The 14642-nt window shown below is 39.6% G+C and overlaps 1 protein-coding gene across 2 annotated transcripts in view; it reads left to right on the plus strand.

Annotated features, from left to right (window-relative positions):
* The window catches only part of NR5A2 (nuclear receptor subfamily 5 group A member 2), a 99210-nt gene that overhangs the window by 81105 nt on the left and 3463 nt on the right, over window positions 1-14642 (plus strand). The gene's annotated exons all lie outside the window — the stretch shown is intronic.

Genomic DNA, 14642 nt, shown 5'->3' on the forward strand with positions numbered 1-14642 from the left:
AATAGGAAATGAGTCAAGAAAACAGGGGGAAAAGGCCAGGAAGGAGAGAAACCGTGGAACTGTGACCAAAGCCAAGCCAGAGGTGGAGAGGGAGGAAATAGAAGCAAACAGGAAAGAAACAATGAAGGAAAATTCAGAAACAAGCTTTATGACCCAGCTTTGGACACAGCTGTGATCATGAATTGGGAGGCAGAAGGGGACTGGGCAGAAACACTTTCCCAAGCTTGTGGCTTAGAGTGTGTACCAATGACTTCTGCTGGCAGGAAAGGGGAGGGGGGTGGAAACAGCAACTCCTTAGGCTCTGGCAAAGCTGCTACCAAGATTGGATGAACCTCTTAGAGCTGGGGTTCCTTGTATTGTTCTGGTCCTCTGCAGAGCCATCGAGTGTGGGACAAACTGAAAGAGTAAGCCCCAAAACAGTCCATGTGGCTTGCAAAAGTTTAATCTGCACATGGCCGTCCTCCTAAGGATATTTTAAAACTTCTTCTTTATAAGATTAGTCAAAGATTAATGAGGAAAATCCTACATTTAAACATCATCTGGAGATGGGTACTGGGAGGGTTTGATGTGTATTATAAACATATTGCACAGCACCTCTGCTTGCCAGGTGAAGGAAAGTCTCATCTCAAGAAAGAGAAAGACTTCAACATCAGAATGGGGAATGCCACTGCAACAGCATCTTTCCTCTCTCCCAACACCAAAAATTGTAGTAGAGACCAGTGGACTGCTCAGGACAAGACAGACAACGCTATCCAGTCTTTCACTGGGGGAAAACCCATAGCCTAAGCTGAATAAATGATGCCAGACTGTTCTACAAGCCCAGTCTGAGCAGGGTGGATGAGTGGTAGTTTGGGAAAGTCCTTTCCTCTTGTCTAAGTCCATCTCTTCTGAGAGACATTTGGCTTTAGAGAATGGAGTCACCAGCAAGGTTGAACAGGACAGGTATCAGACTCACATCCCCTGAAGTGCTGGAAAACCACCCTGCACACTGAAAATACTCTTTCAGAGAGGAACATTGCTATGAGGTTACTGTGGAAGCAGTGTCATCTAGACTGCACACTGTGCTCCAGCTGGCCAGCTCTTACCTGTGTTTCTTCCTCCCTTTCTATAGATAAAACTACCAGAGATAAGCCAGGGAGTAAAGAGGGAACAAAGCAATTAAGAACATTCCTGTTAAAAACTCACTAGGCATACTGTAAAATTCAGAGATCATTGTGCCCCTCAAAAACACAGCAGAGAAACGCAGACACTTAAAAGAGCTTTCAATTACTTACGTGCCTTTGGCTCCCTTTCAGGATGCCGTGGAGCTGGAAACAGCCATGGTAAATGTATTTTCTCTGCATTTGCCTTTCTTGACAAAATAGCTCCAATATTTTGATCTCAAGAATAATCAGCTCTTTTGTGTTTCCTTTTCAACTAACTGCAGACTTTTGCAAGTTAAAAATTAATGACAACTTCTCTTCCTCTGGGTTTTTTTTTGTTTTTTTTTTTTAACAAAAACCTTCTGTGCTCTTTTCTGGGGGGGGAAAAAATTCCAACAACCTTTAAGTTTTAGTCTAAATGGCATTCAAACCACTCTTTCTCCCTCCTTCTGCAGTAACACACAAAACGAATTCCACCACAACAAAACAACCCAGCTCGTGGAAACCATTATTTTGAAGATGAAACATTGTGTTGTGTCCTTTACCACTATTATGGGCAGTCAGTCTGTTAGAACATATTGGGCGATTATAGGCTAGTCTTTTCAGAGAAAGCCATGGGTTTCAAGTTAGCAGTAACCATCTATCAATTCTTGAGATTATGCCATGATTTACTGTCACAGCATCATGTACTCTCTGATTTTCTGCCTCCTGTGAAACATTGTGCTTTCCTTTTCTATTGATGTATCAACTATAATAGTTACAAGCAGCTACAGAAAAATCAATAGCGAACTTTCGTTACTGTGCACATAAAGAGTACCATGCTGTGAGAGCACCTTGCTGTTAAATAGTCACCAGCAGTAAGGTACACTATAAATATCTGTTATTTTGGTCTAAATGAAGAATGTCTGAATTTGAAACAACAAATATCTAGGATTTTTGACACCACTGGATTCTATGTCAAGTTTTTCCAATATGTGATTTTTTTTTTTTTTCCAGGTGTCAGGCTTGATTTGTATTTTCTGTGCTGTGATCTGTGTAATTTTTTTTAAACCTGAACCTGACAGGAAATTAGTATCAAATAAAGTATTGCTGGGCTGTACTTAACAGTAAGCTCATTAGGCTTGGTTGGACAGAAGTGGTAAGAATTGTGTTAATCTTTGTTGAACTAGTCTATATCTTACTAGTCAAAGTAAGATGACTTTGATTAAGGTGAACAGACCAATAATCTTTGTACTAAACACACAGATAGAACAGAGATGAAAGAGGTACTACAGTGTTACCGCAGACTCAGAGGTACTCCTAGGATTGTGCTTTAGGAGAAGGACTGAGTTGCTTTTTGACACACAGTTTGGAAAAAATAGTAAAATTTTTGGTTTAAATATACTTTGCCTCTGGGAACACATTAACTTCCAATTAGTGAATGTAAATGAGGAAAGGCAAGAACAACAGTAAAGATGTGAGTATATTGCCTTGAACATGTCCAGGCCATTTGGCATTTCAGGCCATTTCTCCAGCAATTGGGTAGGAGTCCCTGCAGGGCAGGAGGACAGCTCTGCTGCAGGAGTTAGTGCTTACTTTGGCATTTTGAGATTATGGTAAATTACAGCTATAAATGCACTGTTTGTTGCTGAATACCTTAGATTGGAAGGCCTATGCATTTCCATGAAACTAAAGCACAAGGATGCACATGTGTACTTACATGAATTGTATCCTGCCAAATACACATCCCACTGCCTGCCATGGTCGCAAGTTTACAGGAAAGCACTATTTCTTGGCCTCGACATAACTTTCAGGAAAATTAACTTTTAAAGTAAGAAATCCAAATTGCTTTTACAATTTTCATAGTACTAACTCATATAACTTTTACCATATTTTTCCATTCAAAACAGCAATTCACAGTCCCACCTGTAAAAAAATACCTACGGGTGGGGAAACATCTCTGCTTTGAAGAATACAGTGAGATCTAGCTAGAACCAATGTTAATCCAATGAGTATTGATTTAGGTGGAGGTGGATCTAGAATTAAAAATCCTTCCAGATCCTAAGCAATAAATGCAAAATCCACAGTTTAATTCCATAAAGCATCGAGGGACTCCGCAGAGCATCTCCGGGACCCTGAGGGCATGTACATCACCGGTGGGGCAAGCCTGGCTGGCCAGGGCAGGAAAAGCACAAACCTCGGTTTGCAGGAGGCTGAGCTCCCTTGTGTTCCTGAGCCCCGCTGCAGACTGGCACAACAGACACTATGCAGTGCCAGAGGCATGCTTGCTTCCTTCATCTGGCATGTGGCATCCAGGGACCAAAAAGTACCTCTGCCCTTGCGCAGGGAACGTGAGCTTTTTGGCACCGTGTTAGGGGCAGCTTCGGCCAGAGGCTAATGGGGATCTGGAGCCCCTTAATTCATGCTCCTCACGTTAAACCTATGACTATGTTGTCTACGGAAACATCTCATCCATATCTGACCAAACATTCGAGTGTGAGCTGAGCAGTGAGCACAAATCTGGAGTTTACCTAACTTATGTCTGCTGTTCCTTACTGAGCAATCAAAATGTTCAAAATGTGCTGAGGCATGACCTTATCTGAGAGCCTCCAGTCCATTCTTATCAGGGCTTCTTGCCAAGAAATCAGAGGTAGCTGAGAAATAAAACTCTCTTCTAAGAGCCTCATATTTGAAATGCAGGTGTAAGAGTATTTCGTCTATTCCACACTTCTCTATCCTATCTGTTTAACTGATGAGTGACCATGTTGCCAGAGGGACGTTCAGGTGGGCTTTTCTTTAGCTTTCATATTTGTACGTTTAAAAGTGTAAGCAATGAGGATGAAGAACAGTGGTATATACATCAAAATCTTTGGGAAAAGAGTCCAAAGCCTGACACACACCTGGATGCCACTCCAGTGTTTCCTGCGTGCCAGCACTGACACTTGCAGAGTGCCAGTGTAGTTACAGATGTCCCTGTTTGGGCTTTTATCACTCCTGTTTGCCAAACCACTTCCACAACTAAGCGGAGACATATGCCACAGTAAAAAATGAAATATGCAACTTCCACTCAGATCAGTAGGCAATGTCAGAAACAATATGCTTTTAAACACTGCAGCAGAAAATTACTTACCTCCATTGTGTTTACTGTCCATGAAAGCAAGACTAAGAGTACAGGAGAACATAAGTGTTTCTTTTTTCCACCACCTAGCAGGAAGCCCGGCAGCCTGGGCCAAGCCAGGGGGATAGGGGGACAGGGCAGGACCCCTGTCTCAGAGCCACCAACTCTGCTGTCACTCAGTGAGGAGCACCAGTGCATGGTGCATTGCATTTAAGCAAATTCACGGGCTGTTGCAGCCAGATGTGGTAACAATCTGATGACTGGTACACTCACATATATGATGGGACCAAACTCATTGGCGCTTTTCATCTAAGCCAGCGAATTTTTTGTCAATGCTAATCTGATAAGGAATTGAAACAGCATCTGAGAGACAACGGCTTCAATGTACCATCGATGGTCTCGTGAGCTGTCTGCAGTTACATTTACATAGTAAATAACTGTAACTGCCCAAACTAGAGTCTAGCTTTTCTAAATAATAATAGTAAAATTCCAGTGTTTGGCTAATAGGAGTCACCTACTTGTTTCTACTGTAGTTCTACTGTAGTGCTTTCCACACTAAGCAATTAAATGAACGCTTTATATTATTTCAACACAATTATATGAGAATATAGTTCTTTTAATGATTTCCACTTCCCATATCTTACACAGGCAGAGGTGATTATCTTTTTCACATTCTTTCTAAACTAGAATCAGCTTCCACTGATACACCTTAGTTCAGTGAAAAAAACTCTGTTAGCACAAATATGGCCACATAAAACTAGTAAAATCATGACCTCAAGTCTCAAAAAAGAGGAAAAATAGGGTTTTGAAATCAATATGTCTGAAAGATGATTGGTTGATTGTTTCACACTAGGCCTACTCTCAAAATAGTGCAAAAGTCTTAAAACTCTGAATTATCTGTCAATTACGTTGACAGGAAGTCATAGTAGAGTATTGTACCTCTCAGACCAGCATATCACTAAAACATCTTTGCTTAACTATATTTCCTTCTTTTAAAGAGAATATATTGTAATAATTTTTACTCCTGTGGGACTTTGGATCTAAACAAAAGGATAAAGACAAACAAAATTCACCAAGTAATAAAAACGTGGTATGAAGATCTACCCTTATCTGGAAACCACTATAATGATATAACTGGCTAGTCTAATATTTTTAACAAAGTTCAAAAAAAGTTTGAAATATAATAATTAAATGCAAATACAGTCCTGATCCCAAAGACTAGAAGAATGCCTTTAAGCTAGTATTTATAACAAGAGCTATTCGACTGAGCTCTCTTGTAAATTTTATCATACCTGAGGCAGTTTTCCTCAGTCGATTAGCTGGAAAGCTGAACATATCCTGAGGCAAACCAGACATCTAGTACAGGCTAAATTCAACTACTGGAGCTTAAATTTGGCTTAATATATCCCCACTTGGATCTGCCTGTTTAATTCTCTTTCATATGATAACGTTGGTTTATTCATAGTCTGGACTTGCCACCTGAACAAACTGTACCTCATATCTTATTCTAATGGAATAAGAAAACTTTGCAAAACCCACAAAAAGTTCCTGACTGAAAATCAAATGCAAATTTGGGATTAAAAACTGTTTTGTAAAGTGACTACAAGATTAGTACAGAGAAATATTTTTCCCCTAAGGAGTACTGCTTTTTATGATCATGCATTTTTTATAATCTGCAGAGACAGATGGGCTTTATAAAAGGATACAGCCTGCTACTCAAAAGGGTTTCAGTGGCAACTGCACTTCTGTGTTTTAACCTCAGTAGGAATTTATATTTGATATTTTTCCAGAAAATATTTATTTTTCTTCTTTTAGGACTATATCACCCCTTGGTGTAGTTCCAGCTGCAAAAATACCTCTGAGATTCATCTAGTCCATTATTCCTATTTTAAACAGTACTTTAGTAGGAGAGGGATAGAAAGGGATAGGACAGATTATGTGCAAGCTTCTCATGAGTGCAATAAATCCAATCATTCAGAAAAGTTGCAAATGTCTAAGCAAAAGCAGAGCAAATATTTTCTAGATGAAAGCAAATCTTTCCAAAATTTTCATTCCTTTTTTTCTAAACAGTTTCTTCTCAGCTAAATAGATGGTTTCTCGCTGCTTTCTACATTATACCGTACTATCTATTGTTGCAAGTTGCATATAACGCCCTTTCTGCCTTAGTTCATAACTTCAGGGATTTTGTATGATGTCCCTACCACCACTCCTAGGAACTTCATAAATATTTATGACATCTTAAACTATTCACACCCTACAAATTGTAGATGTTTACAGCCAGCTCCCTTAAAACCCAACAATCCTGTATTGTTCATGTGCTATTGAAGATTAAAATGATGTTTCAGAAATTAACTGGGAAAACCATTTGGTTCAATAAATTTAGTATTTACTCTAATTTTTTAAACTCTTATCAGAAGCCTAGTTTCTGCTTTTATCAAATGTGATACTGTCTTCTAGTAACTGTAAGTGTGATATAAACTAGTACTATGGCTGTAGATTTGTCTGCATTTAAGCATATATATATATATATATATATTTTGAAGCCTGCTGATATCATGATAATTAACGTACTAATTTTCTTATCTATACTTATTCCAACTGAAAATTCAGAAAACAAACATTTCTAGCCCAGGCATATAATGTGAACCTGGGATTAGATGAGGAGTTAGGAAAAATTAGTTTTGACTCATATTCTTTCTCAGTTTGTCTGTGAGACCTTTGCTAAATCACTTCTGCCCCAGTTTATCAAAGTGTGCTGGCATACAGATATGACCATGGCTCCACAGGATAGTGGTTGCACAATTTTTTTCCTGGAAAAAAGAGACTTAGATTGAGACTTTTTTCCTAGGATCAATCTGTTGTTTACGTTAAGTGGTCACTAGGTCAAATATACAAACAAACCTCGAACCAGAAATCCATGTCAGCCCAGGCAGGTTGCCTCAACACCAGCCTACAAAGGCAGGCTAAAAATTTGGGCTTAAATCATGTAGGGTTATTTTTTTCAGTGCAGCAGCAGAGCTTCAACCCAAAGGCTGGAGCACACCCTCACTGAGAACAGCCTGTAGCTAGCAATAGCTTAGACCACACTCTGGCATGGTGGGAAACCCCAGGTGTTTGGGAATTTCCTTGAAGAAACAACAGAGCAAGTGCTCTTCAAATTCCTGTTCCTCTGTCGTGTCTTCGAAGAAAGCAGCAGCTACTCTCTTATGTGGAACCTAATCCTATCAGTGAACGCTAAGCATGGGTTAAAATACCTACAGCATAAGCCTTCAGGCAATAGACAGGCTGCCCTCCAGTCCCAGATGAGCAAGAGACAAGCAACACTTCACATTGCTCACCCAAAGCAGGAGCACGTCTGGGACATCAGCAGGGGCATAACTCCAAGCATGGAGGAAGCTTTAGAAAGTGGAAGAAAGTCAGGCGGTACTGGAGTTTAGGCATGGCTAAGGTGAAGCACCAGCAGTGGAACCACTGCTTGGGACTTGATGCCTGTAGTCTGTCCCAGCATCTTCTGGGCTGGGCCACAGTTTCATCAACTAGCTATCCCATCTGCGTCTCCACACCCCTGGCTGTGTGGCTGTACCTGGCCGTGCTTTTCCCTCATGAGTCTCAGTGAGAAATACTAGACTTCATTTAAGGGTGTAGCTGGCTGTGGACATGGGGCCAGGACTTGTGAGCAGCTCTTCCTCCAAAGAGGCCTGGCAGGATCTTGTTTTGCTGTGTTTCAGTGACCACTGGATCACATATGCCTCATTTGCAAGTAATAAGGATGTTGGTTCCTGGGGTGCCAGGATGAGAAGCGGGTGGAGATTTTGTTTGTTTGTTTAACTTTCGAGTCAGTAAATTCAGCCTGAGCTGTTGCAAGTCATGCTGGTTTATTTTCCTGAGTGATAACTCAGTAATTGCACCAGTCAAAGATTGAAGAGATCAGATTAAGCTTTGACCTTTGTCTTTACTGGGACTGCAAGGAAAGAAACAACTGAAATTTAGTAAAATAACTTCACAGTTGCACAAGGAGAAGAATCCAGCTCGTTTCCCCATATCCCCCTTTCTGTTGCAGAGCTAACAGTAGCAAAAGCTATTATAAAATTCTCCACGAAAGTCAATAAGCATAGCTCTTAATAGACATCAGGATATTATATTCTGAGTAAGAACCTGTAATTTTAAAATCTTTTCAGAATAGAAACGTATGCTTCAATACTTCAAATAACACTAGAAAGAAGCCTACCACTATAAAACAACACCAAAATATGTTTTACTTGAGTCTGAGTTGTTCTGAAACAAACCAAAGGTCCATCAAGATTGAATACTGAGGGGAAGAAATAGGGTTAGGACTAAGAATTACAGCCTGTTCTCTCATAAGCATCTTATTTTTGCTTTAAAACATATATAATTTTGCCCAGTACTTAGGTGTGAATGAAATACATTGCTATAGAAGAATTGAATCAAGATTTTCAAAACAATGTGCCCTTTATCTGATGCTATGTTCAACTGAAAATGAAAATTACTTTATGACCCTAATAAACAGTCAGAGTTGGATCATTGCACTGTTACAGGTAGCTTAACCACTGCCAAAAAACAATCCTTCTAAAGACAGGAAAAGTTTTCTACGCATTCAGTTTGGACTTGGGAGTCTCAAGAAAATAAAAGTGGTTTCTGTTGTTACAATGTAAAGGTTTTTCAAGGTTTGGAAAGTGCTAAATATAGTGCCTTACCACTGATTAACAAACACATCTATCAAAAATTGTTTCCCTGGCTTCTAAGTAAATAATATTCAGCACAACCCTACTGTAATAAAACTGAGGGGAATTTTGCAGTAAGGAGCTTATCTTTACCATAAATCTTCCTTCATTATAGCATTTTGTCTGTCAAGAAGGCTTAGCTATAGAACGGCATACATCTGCCTTCGTGACAGATGTGCTATATGGAACCACTGTTGTTGCCATTAGTTTCGATGGAGGAGAATTGTGGGTAATTTTCAGAGATTGGCTCTTTATCAACCATTACTACTCTTTCCCTCAAAAAAATTTCTATCACATGTCAAAATCTACCTGTGTTTTAAGTCCTGTAACCCAGAGGGTTTGCAAGGCTAGCAGAAAGTGGGCAAAGAAACTAGGAAAAAGCTGTGTTTAAATAGAGGAAGGTTTGGTAATGTCTCCTCTGTCCTGGGTAATCTCTCTTCTTTGAACTATTCTGGGGGAAAAACCTGCATCAGAATTAACATATTCCATCTTCAAGGTCAAACGGGAATTGGCCTCACACCAGAGCCCCTGACAGAAACCCTGACTTCAGGCTGAGGAGGCAAGTTGTATCTTTCCCTAATAAAACAGGGTATTTCTAAGTGGAGGCAATGCTGCTCATCAGGCCATGCAGTCTGGCTGGGAAGAACAGACAAACCTTTCAGAGGATGAGCCTGAAGGCCATCCTAGCCCAAAATACCGTCACTAGAGTTTGGAAGACATCATATTTTACCTACATATTTAACAGTCATTCCAAAGAGCGACTGAGCTTTGGGACCAGCTGAGTTAATAAAGTCCTTAAATGATGGGGCTTGTCAGCCCATTCAGGGTGAGGAAGCTCAACCCTGGACTGGTATCGACTCCTATTGCCTTGAGTATCTGTAAGACTGTTTCCAGCCTTATGAAAGTGAGAAATTTCTCTCTATGGAGAAGCCTAAACACAATCTTATTTCATCCTTGCAACACCAGGACTTGCAATGGTGCAAAATGCAGAGAGGCAGCCGAGCTGCATGTGCTCACACCTCTTCGTTGCTTCACGTAGAAGGAGTATCTGATAAAAGATGCGAGCAGTAAAATTTAACTGGCTTCCTTTGGGAAATATTTACGCTGCTCCTAAGGAGTTACTATTTTTCAAATGTAAATCTCTCATTCTGTTTCATTTTTCTTTTCAAAATTCCCAGACCAAGGGAAACTCTCTACAGATTAGTAGACCACCAGATCTTCAGTATTTCATGTTTGGAATATGAGAGGGAGAAAATCTCTCTGAAACCTAAATGTTTCCCCCCTCTAAAGACCAGACCCATTTTTGGGGAAAATATGCAAAAGTGCTCTCCTCAGGCTGAATGTAGTATGCAGTTTCAGCTTAATGCACAGCTTTATAGCAGATGTAGAAAATAATCAAAATGGGGGGATTTCTGGGAATACTGGCAGACCTTTACTGTGACTGCAGAGCAGATCCTGACACACTATAATACTGTTTTTGTCTTAATCATCAAAAGTAAGCTACAGAGAACAAAAATTCTTTGTTTGACAGAAAAGCAATTGCTATTTCTTGTAAAACATATAATATATTCCAGAAGACCTAAGGGTTTACTTTCCAATAAGGATAGAAAAAGATGTGCGCCCCACTGTGAGCTCACAGTAAGGCTGTTTCATGTAAAAAGTTGGTAATTAGTCCCTGAGTGAATAAAGTAGAAGAGATAAGAGACTGATACTTACTGTAGCAACACAAAACACTTTTTCTAGCTGCTAGGATTTAAAGGGTGTGTGGGTGGGAGAGGGGGACCTGTTCCTACTCATTTAATTTACAAGCATCTAAACCTCGGAAAATGATTTCTTGCATTAAGCTTAAACATGTGTACTTTAAATTGTTACTAACCGATGTAAAGATTGATAAGAGACCTTCTAATTCTAAAAAGCAGACGGGAACAAAGAATTATATGAAAGCATAAAAGACTGTTGTGCTGTACACATCAGTAGCAGCTTTCACGCTTGTTGTACACCACTGCCTTCAGCAGACTTACACCAGCACTGCTTGATGTTTCACCAAGTTAAGTCATTAGCATTCAAAGGATCTTTATCAAAAAGGAAATACTTGGAAAACTAAATCACGTAGCTTTAGCCAGAGTTATATAATAAATACTGAGAACAAAAACAAACCCAAAGCACAGGAAAACCATCTACTTACAAACCAAAGTTATTATTTAATAACATTTGTATCACTATCAGCTAAATACAAAGTACCAGAAGTGAAAACTGTACAGCATTTCTTTTTCTACCTGCAGAACTTGGAGCTACTGGAAATAACTTAGTATTCACATATTTGTTGTTACTCATCTTTATTAGTGCTAGAGTTTCTGATTCTCTCTCAAAAATAACTACGTAATTTATATTGCAAACTGCGTTTGGCAAACTTCTGTTTTAACAGCATACAAAATATCACGAGAGCTTTACGCAGTGGTCTCAGCACATATACTTCGACTTCTCTCTCTCTGTTCATTTTGTCTTGTTTGCTTTACTGCAGCATTTATTGTTAGCCTACAAGATGTGCGAGCACTTATCACAAGTCATATCCAAAAATCTTGGTTACTTCATGGAGACTCACTCCAAAATACATAACCGGTCATCAGGTTACCCCTATATCCCCACTACTGTGATTGCAGTCCTGGAGATATCTACACACAGATTAATTGTGTAATGATGTCCTAAACTGCAACCATTTGGACTACAAGTCTCTGATTCAGTATAGAAACAAGTCAGAAAATTTCTAGGTGTTTTCACTGGTTAACTAATAACATCTTGTTCACAAGCACTGAGCCTGACTACAAATATCAAGAATTTGTGTAGAGGAAATACATTAAAAGTATTTCCTCAGGCTGGATAAGGTATAGAAGACCCAGAACTACTTTTTATTTACTGTTAGTGTTAATTGGACTTCTTTTTACATCTGACTTCAGGGCTTATTTTGCCATATATGAGTATTTAAAGAACTGTCCACTGAGATGAGAAAAAAAAACCAACACAGACCTTCTTCCTCTGTAGTTCTGCAACTTCCATGCAATTCAGCCAGGCCACGCAGGTGATGAGCATATAGGACCACTTATACAATGCACAGGTACACCTACTGCCAGAAGCTACCGATCCTGTATATGCGGATAATATAGATAAAATACCATGCCTCCTTTTGACTTGGAGTATGATATCAATACAGCTGAAGACAGAATGCATCCCTATAAAACATTCATTGAATTCACCACTTCTGCAGGAAAACACAGAAAATTTGCAACTCTCAGATTTTGTTTCTTCTTGATCTTTGTAAAAATTGATTTTGTGATGTTGCCAATAAATATATATTCCATGCAGTAACATTTAGACAGAGAGCAAAAATGAGAATGAACCTGGTTTTCCAAGAAGCCAGCACAATTTAATCTTACAGTATGATTCACAACAGACAGCAACAGAAAGATGCCCTTTGAATTTAAAGGGGTTTGAATCAGCTAACAGTTTCTAAAACTTCCTCATGTTCAAAGTTATTTTAACAGGGAAAAAAGTTAAAAATACTGATTCTGAAATCATTATACATTTTGTCATGCTGTTTAACACAGTTTACTCTCCAGCATAGGCCCTGTTTTCTGTGGGAATTTCTTATGTTCTAACACTTCATTCATGATTGCATTTTGCATCTGAAAGCAACCTATTTAAAATAATTGTAATAGTTGATACTGTTCCTTTCTTAACTCTATAAAAATATGCTTAGAACACCCAATTTTTAAATCAGGTTACACTGGCTACAAAATACCTTGGGATTTTTATATAGGTACGTAAAATAATAAACAGCTATATTTTGTGTGAGAAATTGTCCAGTGTAATACATGAAAACATGATTATCCAAAGATCTCCAGAGACACTGGCAAAAAGACTTTGGATAAATGAGTTTGAATAGCTACGGGACCAGGCATAGCAGCTTTGAAGTTTCCAGTTCTCCTCACTCTGGATAATGCAAAGGTCAGACAATTCTTGTGGGACAGCCGTCAGTTTAAGTATTGCTAGGGAGTTCCTTAAGCCAGCTAGTAAAATTTGGACAGAGGTCGTGTCCCCAGTTCCCAAACAAGCAGCACAAATCCGGGAGCCACTTGCTTCATTTCCACAGTGAAACTGGGACAGGAAAGAGGCAGGCAGTAACAACCACAGCAGGAAACACTCGCCCCAGCTCATGCAAGAGTGAACCTGAAGCGCAGGCGGCAGCCAGCACACCCCAGAACGGCTCCTGCCCAAAGCCTGGAGCTCAGGCCCTGGAGGCTGTGTGTGCTGCCCTGGGCTGCCATTGGGATCCTTGGCATCCTTCCTATCCTCTCATCCTGAAGAAAATGTTTGCTGCCTCCAACCATTTCCCTCGTGTTCCAGCACACAGTTATGTGCAGGAACCAATATTTGCTCTATTTAAAGCACTTCTAGGAAAAGGTGCAGTGAGACCCAATTTACACAGCCCCCCAGGCTGGTCCCCCAATCCATCAGCAATGCGTGTTCCTGTTTTGCAAAGGAAAACACTCATTTCCCCTCCAATCAAAGGCTGGCATTTACAATGAACCAAATTCTGCCAAATTCCGCCAAATTCCCCAACTCCTGTGCTCCAAGAACATCCAAGGAAGAGCAGATTTGTCTTTATTCAAAGTGAATTAGCAGCATAGTTATCCTCAGTAGTACCATGCTTTAGCATTACAAGAAACTGTGGTACAGTACTCTACTGACGCTATAAATGATCAAACACCAACCAAAACAAGTTCTCCCGGCAAAAGCACTTTGATCACTCTTTCTGCAGTATAGCAGCACTGTAATTTGCCAGCTTTAGAATAGCTTCTGCATTCTTCAGACATGTTGAAAGACGATGCCATCGGAGTAATTTTTACACAGGGAAGCAAATAATGAGGAGTTAATATACTGGCATTTATTTCTGACCAGCATTTCCAGAGCTTGAACTTGCTGTATAGGAACTGAAGATAATCAAACAGAGGCAGAGTGAACAAACTGTACCTGCCTTGCTGATGTAAATGCTCCTGTTATCCAATACCAAAAAAGAAAAATCAGTGTTGGATTTCAGAAAACATGTTCAGGTTAAAGGGCACCATTCTTATCTGATATTCCACCCAAAGGACAATGATTTCATTTTATAAAGATCATTAGTCAGTGAAATATATATTTTAGAGAGTTTCTAGTAGGGAAGATTATTTTGGCAGTCACTGGAGTGTACCAGATGGTTCATTAACATAGGCTAGACAAGTCAAAGGCTTTCAGAATCATTTAGAAAATGTCAAACAGAAACAAGAACCCTGTCACTTTTTATTAGAATTAACTACATCATACCCTGGACGCAGATTTCACCTTGGGTCAGAAAAATTAATACAGAATTGTATGAATTGTGTAACATACTAGGTTAAAGATAGGGCTTCCTCTTGGGACTCATTTGCTAGCAATATATTATGGTCTTCTACTTTAGGAATCCTCAACCTTTCTTTTTGTAAGCTATGAAAAGAGCTGACCTTGCTCAGACTCCATTGGTGTCTAATTGATTTGAGGTATATGCAGAATTTCAACAAGACACTCCGCTAAAGCTCTTTTGTGATCATTTTCCCAGGAAAGTTGGCAAAAGGGTTCACTGAATATTCA

Source organism: Haliaeetus albicilla, chromosome 8 (genome assembly GCF_947461875.1).
Source record: "Haliaeetus albicilla chromosome 8, bHalAlb1.1, whole genome shotgun sequence".
Classification (NCBI taxonomy): domain Eukaryota; kingdom Metazoa; phylum Chordata; class Aves; order Accipitriformes; family Accipitridae; genus Haliaeetus; species Haliaeetus albicilla.